This window comes from Brachyhypopomus gauderio, chromosome 4 (assembly GCF_052324685.1).
Source record: "Brachyhypopomus gauderio isolate BG-103 chromosome 4, BGAUD_0.2, whole genome shotgun sequence".
NCBI classification, from domain to species: Eukaryota; Metazoa; Chordata; class Actinopteri; order Gymnotiformes; family Hypopomidae; genus Brachyhypopomus; species Brachyhypopomus gauderio.
In genome coordinates, this window is record NC_135214.1 from 35,492,583 (window position 1) to 35,500,082 (window position 7,500).

A 7,500-nucleotide genomic window follows, 5' to 3' on the forward strand; every position below is an offset into this window, starting at 1 on the left:
GACGGAGTGTTTTTTCAATAGCCCTGAAATAAATGCTCCGGTTTTTTTTTTTTTTTTGGTCCGTATCCAGTTAATCAGGAATGAGATTGGGTCCGGACAGGACTGCGTTCGGGTCCGGATCCGGACCGCGGTTTGCCAGTTGAGTACCCCTGGTATAGTTAGTTACTCCGGTCATCTGTCCTATGGATTCTCCATCTCTGTACAGGGCTTCTGGAGGTTGTACAGATAGAGCGGTGGGGTCAAATTCCACCCCCTCTGTCTGTTTGGACATGGGTCTAGATGTCTGGCTGTGTGGATCTTGATGCAGTCTGTTACTTTAATCTGGCTCATTCATTCATTCGTTCTGTGTCACACTTGACCTACTCTTTATCTCCTTCTGATCTATAGACCCCTCTCTTCTTTCTTTTCTCACACTTCCTTCCCCTCTCTCTCTCTCTCTCTCTCTCTCTCTCTCTCAGGTGGGATGGTGAGAGAGGGGAGTGAGTGTGGAGATGGGCTGTACCTCGGCTAAGCAGGTGTCGTCTGTGCCGAGTGAGGATGAGAGCCGGAATAAAGCCTACAGCAACGGGGACGTCTTTACCGGTTAGACACACACTCACACACACACACACACACACACGCACACACACACACACACACACAACGGGGACGTCTTTACCGGTTAGACACACACTCACACACACACACACACACACACACACAATGGGGATGTCTTTACCGGTTAGACACACACACACACACACACACACACACACAACGGGGACCTCTTTACCAGTTAGACACACACACACACACACACACAACGGGGACGTCTTTACCAGTTAGACACACACACACACACACACACACACACACACACACACACACAAACGGGGACGTCTTTACCTGGTTAGACACACACACAACGGGGATGTCTTTACCGGTTAGACACACACACACACACAACGGGGATGTTTTTACCGGTTATACACACACACACACACACACACACACAACGTGGACCTCTTTATCGGTTAGACACACACACACACACAACGGGGACCTCTTTATCGGTTAGACACACACACACACAACACACAACGTGGACCTCTTTATCGGTTAGACACACACACGAACACACACAACGGGGACCTCTTTATCGGTTAGACACACACACACACACACAACACACAACGTGGACCTCTTTATCGGTTAGACACACACACACACAACACACAACGTGGACTTCTTTATCGGTTAGACACACACACACACACACAACGGGTACCTCTTTACTGGTTAGACACACGCACACACACACACACACAACGGGGACCTCTTTACCGGTCAGACACACACACACACAAGGGTGACTTCTTTACCAGACACACACACACACACACACACACACACACAGGGCCTGAGTAAGGTTTGTAGAAGTGGAGACATCTTCACCACTCGCGCCCACACACACACACTCAACGGGGGCCTCTTTACCCTTTAGACACACACACACACACACACACACACACACACACACACACACAGACAGGGCCTGAGTAAGGTTTGTAAAAGTGAAGACATCTTCAGGGCGCACACAGACACTCACACACACACACACACACACACACACAACGGGGGCCTCTTTACCCATCAGACACACAAACACACACACACAGGGCCTGAGTAAGGTTTGAAGAAGTTGAGACATCGTCACCACTCGCACGCACGCACACACACACACACACACACACACACACACACACACACACACACACACACACACACACACACACACACACAGCCTGAATAAGACCTACAGAAGTGGTGACATCTTCAGCACATACACACACACACACAGAGAGGCTTTCAGTCAAAGATTCTTCTTTTGTTCCTGTTTGCCTCTGACTGTGAGAACCATCTCAGTCCACCTCTCCACCTCCCACACACTGTCTACGCTGTGAAATAAATCCATCTGCGCTCTGAAATAAATCAGGAACTCATTTAGTCGTCATGTCAGATAATGCCAGCTGTTCCCCTCTCTAGCTGAAGAATTGTGGGTAGCTGTGGTTTTTGTCTGAGCAGGCAGAGTCACTGTCCTGCTATTGGTCAACATTGACCACTAGTGCAGAACGCAGGGACAGGACGATGCTAACGGCTCAGTCCTCCAGAAAACACCGTATGGTTAGTTACTGTTCATGTGCCCCGGCATCATTACTGTGGTAGCTGGTCATTTGTAAGTTTCCGAGGCCCCAGAGAGCTTCAAGCAGACGGTCATATGCCCGTCACCATATGTCTGCCCAGCAGGTTCTTCATCTCTGCTCAGGACTTCTGGAGCTGCTTCAGCGGGACCCGGCAGGACCGGCGGGCCTTGAGAGGTCCTGGTGTCCCAGTGAACCAGGTGCTGCTGTTGCAAAATAAAAAAGCTTGCAGAGGGCCAATTGAGGGGTGGGGCCAGTTGAGGGGTGGGGCCAGTTGAGAGGCGGGACCAATTCAGAGGCAGGCCTTTGACTGCTGGACCGTCCCTCCCATTTGGAGAAAGTGTGTTTCAAAAATGCATTATTTTTTTAATTTATTTTAAATGAACTGGCCGCGGGGACGCGGGGACGTGGGGACGCGGGGACGCGGGGACCACGTAAACATTGTGTCCCACAGACGTGCAGTGAGGGTTCCCATCCTCAACTCTACCAGGTCCACATGATGTTGTGTACTGCAAATGGACTTCTAAATGAACAATTTGTATTTATTTATTTAGATGGTTTATTTATTTATGTAGTTGGTATATTGGTCTTTGAGGATGGGAGCAGTGTTAGCATGAACATACTGTGTGTGTGTGTGTGTGTGTGTGTGGGGGGGGGGGGGGGGGGGGCAGCCAGAGCCCATCTCATTATCAGCATCTATTACATTAGAGTGGTGAGCGTGCTATTATGGGAGGTTAGGACACAGGAGTGAAATGGCAAGATGTGCATTCAGGAAACGGTGTGTGCTCTCTCTCTCTCTCTCACACACTTTTTCTATGCAAAAAAGAGCCTAAATGGCTAAATGTTCATTTTTCCTTGTTTGTTTGTTTGTTTGTCTGTTTTTCCCCTCATCAAAGTCTAATGGTGAACATTAAACACAGTGCGTTAATGGTTGAAGATTAAACTCAGTGCTTGAGGAGGACGTGTTCAACCCCCACAAGTCTCTGCAGTTGGACCACAGATCGATGTCTGTGCACCCAGCATGCACTGCGTGTGTATGAATCAATGAGTGCATATTTGTGTCCAGTCGTACATGCCGATCTCTGACATCACTGTAAGCAGATGTGATGTCATTGTTTCATCCATTAGTGTTGGTGGTGCCGTCTACTGCACCGGGTAGAGCTGTACGGATATGTCCCCACACTTTGCGGTGTTGGTGCCGGACACTGTGGCAGCCCAAACCCGAGAGACCCGCCTGTCCCATCGTGTCGTGTCTCAACAGAGACTGCTGAACTGTGATCTTGGGATGTGTGATGGGCATCGTGTTGGAAAAGATCTGCTGACATGCTGGTGTGGGGCAGCGCACAGACCCCAGCAGGGTGGAGATCTTCTTCAGCAGGGTGGAGATCTTCTTCAGCAGGGTGGAGATCTTCTTCAGCAGGGTGGAGATCTTCTTCAGCAGGGCCTCCAGCAGACCTGCTCAGCAGCATTAAAGCATTTGAGTCTGAATCCTTGAAGTGTTATACTCCTATCTACTAACAGAGAGAAAGAGAGAGAAATAGAGGAGGGTGATGGCTGGAGCCCTCCTCCTCCTCTTCCTCCTTCCACTGTCTGGCTTCACTTCTTCCATCTCTCCTTTCTTTCTATCTCTGTCTAGTGGGTAAGATTCTCTCTCTCTCTCTCTCTCTCTCTCTCTCTCTCTCTCTCTCTCATGGTCTTCATCCTTAATTAAAAATATTAGGCCATGGCCTTCAGCTGTAAGTGTGCGTGTGTGTACGTTTGCCTGTAAGTGTATGTGTGGTGTTGGGTTGGAGGAGATATGAGAGTACTGTGTGTGGTGTGTTGGTTGGAGGAGATATGAGAGTACTGTGTGTGGTGTGTTGGAGGAGATATGGGAGTACTGTGTGTGGTGTTGGGTTGGAGGAGATATGGGAGTACTGTGTGTGGTGTGTTGGGTTGGAGGAGATATGAGAGTACTGTGTGTGGTGTGTTGGAGGAGATATGGGAGTACTGTGTGTGGTGTTGGGTTGGAGGAGATATGGGAGTACTGTGTGTGGTGTGTTGGGTTGGAGGAGATATGAGAGTACTGTGTGTGGTGTGTTGGAGGAGATATGAGAGTACTGTGTGTGGTGTGTTGGGTTGGAGGAGATATGGGAGTACTGTGTGTGGTGTGTTGGGTTGGAGGAGATATGGGAGTACTGTGTGTGGTGTGTTGGAGGAGATATGAGAGTACTGTGTGTGGTGTGTTGGGTTGGAGGAGATATGGGAGTACTGTGTGTGGTGTGTTGGAGGAGATATGAGAGTACTGTGTGTGGTGTGTTGGGTTGGAGGAGATATGGGAGTACTGTGTGTGGTGTGTTGGAGGAGATATGAGAGTACTGTGTGTGGTGTGTTGGAGGAGATATGAGAGTACTGTGTGTGGTGTGTTGGGTTGGAGGAGATATGGGAGTACTGTGTGTGGTGTGTTGGAGGAGATATGAGAGTACTGTGTGTGGTGTGTTGGAGGAGATATGAGAGTACTGTGTGTGGTGTGTTGGAGGAGATATGAGAGTACTGTGTGTGTGGTGTGTTGGAGGAGATATGAGAGTACTGTGTGTGTGGTGTGTTGGAGGAGATATGAGAGTACTGTGTGTGGTGTGTTGGGTTGGAGGAGATATGAGAGTACTGTGTGTGGTGTGTTGGGTTGGAGGAGATATGGGAGTACTGTGTGTGGTGTGTTGGAGGAGATATGAGAGTACTGTGTGTGGTGTGTTGGGTTGGAGGAGATATGGGAGTACTGTGTGTGGTGTGTTGGAGGAGATATGGGAGTACTGTGTGTGGTGTGTTGGAGGAGATATGGGAGTACTGTGTGTGGTGTGTTGGGTTGGAGGAGATATGGGAGTACTGTGTGTGGTGTGTTGGAGGAGATATCGGAGTACTGTGTGTGGTGTGTTGGAGGAGATATGGGAGTACTGTGTGTGGTGTGTTGGAGGAGATATGAGAGTACTGTGTGTGGTGTGTTGGAGGAGATATGAGAGTACTGTGTGTGGTGTGTTGGGTTGGAGGAGATATGAGAGTACTGTGTGTGGTGTGTTGGGTTGGAGAAGATATGAGAGTACTGTGTGTGGTGTGTTGGAGGAGATATGAGAGTACTGTGTGTGGTGTGTTGGGTTGGAGGAGATATGGGAGTACTGTGTGTGGTGTGTTGGGTTGGAGAAGATATGAGAGTACTGTGTGTGGTGTGGCTGATCGCAGTGTGATGTAAATGGAAACGGAGGCAGATCTATTATATAATGGTTATATTAAGCTCATAAGCCAAGTGGACAGATGACCTCAATACTTTTCCACCCCCCCCCCCCCCACCTCTCTCTCTCTCTCTCTCTCTCTCTCTCTCTCTCTCTCTCTCTCTCTCTCTCTCTCTCTCTCTCTCTCTCTCTCTCTCTCTCTCTCTCTCTCTGCTTTCCCGGATGTCAATCACAGATCTATTGATAGACCAGGGAGGGGCAGAACTCTTGTTTTTTGGTCTGTTCACATGTGCCATAATCAACACATTGTTTACTTGTCAGACTGTGACATTGTTTCGGGGGGGGGGGGTGTATGTTTTCATTAGATCTCAGGGTTGAGTCAGTCTTCTGAATGCATGCACACACACATGGAAGAGGACAGGAAAACTCATCTTAGACAAACTGAAAGTGAGTGTGGGTGTGTGCATGTGTGGGGGGGGTGGATGTGGGTGTGTGTGTGGGGGGGGAGGTGGATGTGGGTGTGTTTTGAAACACACCTGTGATTTACAATTTGTATTTTGGAAGGGTTGCTGTGTTCTGGGTTCAAGCGTGTTGCTAGTGTTTGGTCACTAACAGTTGTCAGCTTGAACAATAACACCACATTTCACGTGTGTGTGTGTGTGTGCGCGCATGCATGCGTGTGGGGGTGTGTGTGTGTGTGCGTGTGGGGGTGTGTGTGTGTGTGTGCGTGTGGGGGGTGTGTGTGTGTGTGCATGCATGCGTGTGGGGGGGTGTGTGTGTGTGTGCGCGTGTGGGGGGGTGTGTGTGTGTGTGTGCGCGTGTGGGGGGTGTGTGTGTGTGTGCATGCATGCATGCGTGTGGGGGGGGGTGTGTGTGTGCGTGCAGCTCATGAGGACTGTGTGTTGTAGGAGCCTCACACTCTGCTCTGTTCCTGCACGTCTGCGCTGAGAAGCGGTGTGTCGGTTGTGTGTCTGCAGGCTATGCCAAACGTGTCGAGTTGTTTGGTAATGAATCATCGACTTTTAATTTTCCTTTGTTCCTCTGCCACATAGTAAGCTTGAGTTCTCCTCCTACACACACACACACACACACACACACACACACACACACACAGGGTGGAAGTTCCTCTTTTGTTATTGAGAACTCTTGAGAAAGACTTGATGTACCCGTGTTTAAGGGCAGGACTCCAACTGTTTTTAAAATCATCCAGAGTAGTGCATGAGGACGACAGAAGACCGTCTCACTGTTGTTCACTTCCTGTGGGTTCACAGATTCTACTGCCATTACGGTCACACTGACCTTCTGCCTGAACTACCATCATTATGCCAGTAAAGCGCTTTAATATAGACAATTAGGGCTCGATATATCATGGAGATGTATTGATTTTTCAATAGATTAGTGATTTAAAAAAAGACTTGATATTGATAGTAAGAGTGAGGAAGGGCCCCATCATTGCACAGAGCACATACACCCAGGAGAGGAGGGGACCACAGCAGAGGAACGGAGTAAACTGAGGTGGGGGTAGTCTGGTAGACTCTGGTCATCTGGAGGGAGAGGTGGAGGTAGAGAGAGAGGTGGAGGTGGAGGTAGAGAGAGAGGTGGAGGTAGAGGTAGAGAGAGAGGTGGAGGTAGAGGTAGACAGAGAGGTGGAGGTAGGGAGAGGTGGAGGTAGAGGGAGAGGTGGAGAGAGAGGTGGAGAGATGTGGAGGTAGAGGGAGAGGTGGAGGTAGAGGGAGAGGTGGAGGTAGAGGGAGAGGTAGAGGGAGAGGTGGAGGTAGAGAGAGGTGGAGGTGGAGGGAGAGGTGGAGGTGGAGGGAGAGAGAGGTGGAGGGAGAGAGGGAGAGGTGGAGGTGGAGGGAGAGAGGGAGAGAGAGGTGGAGGTAGAGAGAGGTGGAGGTGGAGGGAGAGGTGGAGGTAGAGAGAGGTGGAGGTGGAGGGAGAGAGAGGTGGAGGGAGAGAGGGAGAGGTGGAGGTAGAGGGAGACGTGTAGCTGTGGAGATGAGCAGCTCCTGAGCTGCAATAATGTGGACAGAGATCTGCACTAGTCTCCTCTCCTCAAATAAGAGTCTCTGGACAACAGGCCCTGATCTCTCTCTCCATCCCTCCCTCTCTCCATC

General features: G+C 49.9%; 2 protein-coding genes across 2 annotated transcripts in view; both read left to right on the plus strand.

Moving 5' to 3' along the window:
- Positions 1–7,500, plus strand: part of edem3 (ER degradation enhancer, mannosidase alpha-like 3) — a 50,255-nt gene that overhangs the window by 42,033 nt on the left and 722 nt on the right. Inside the window, exons 21-22 of the mRNA XM_077004314.1 lie at positions 459–582; positions 5,749–5,830. The gene's annotated coding sequence lies outside the window, so the exon portion shown is untranslated. The remainder of the gene's footprint in view (positions 1–458; positions 583–5,748; positions 5,831–7,500) is intronic.
- Positions 647–7,500, plus strand: part of LOC143513198 (uncharacterized) — a 15,605-nt gene continuing 8,751 nt past the window's right edge. The window contains exon 1 of the mRNA XM_077004317.1: positions 647–660. The gene's annotated coding sequence lies outside the window, so the exon portion shown is untranslated. The remainder of the gene's footprint in view (positions 661–7,500) is intronic.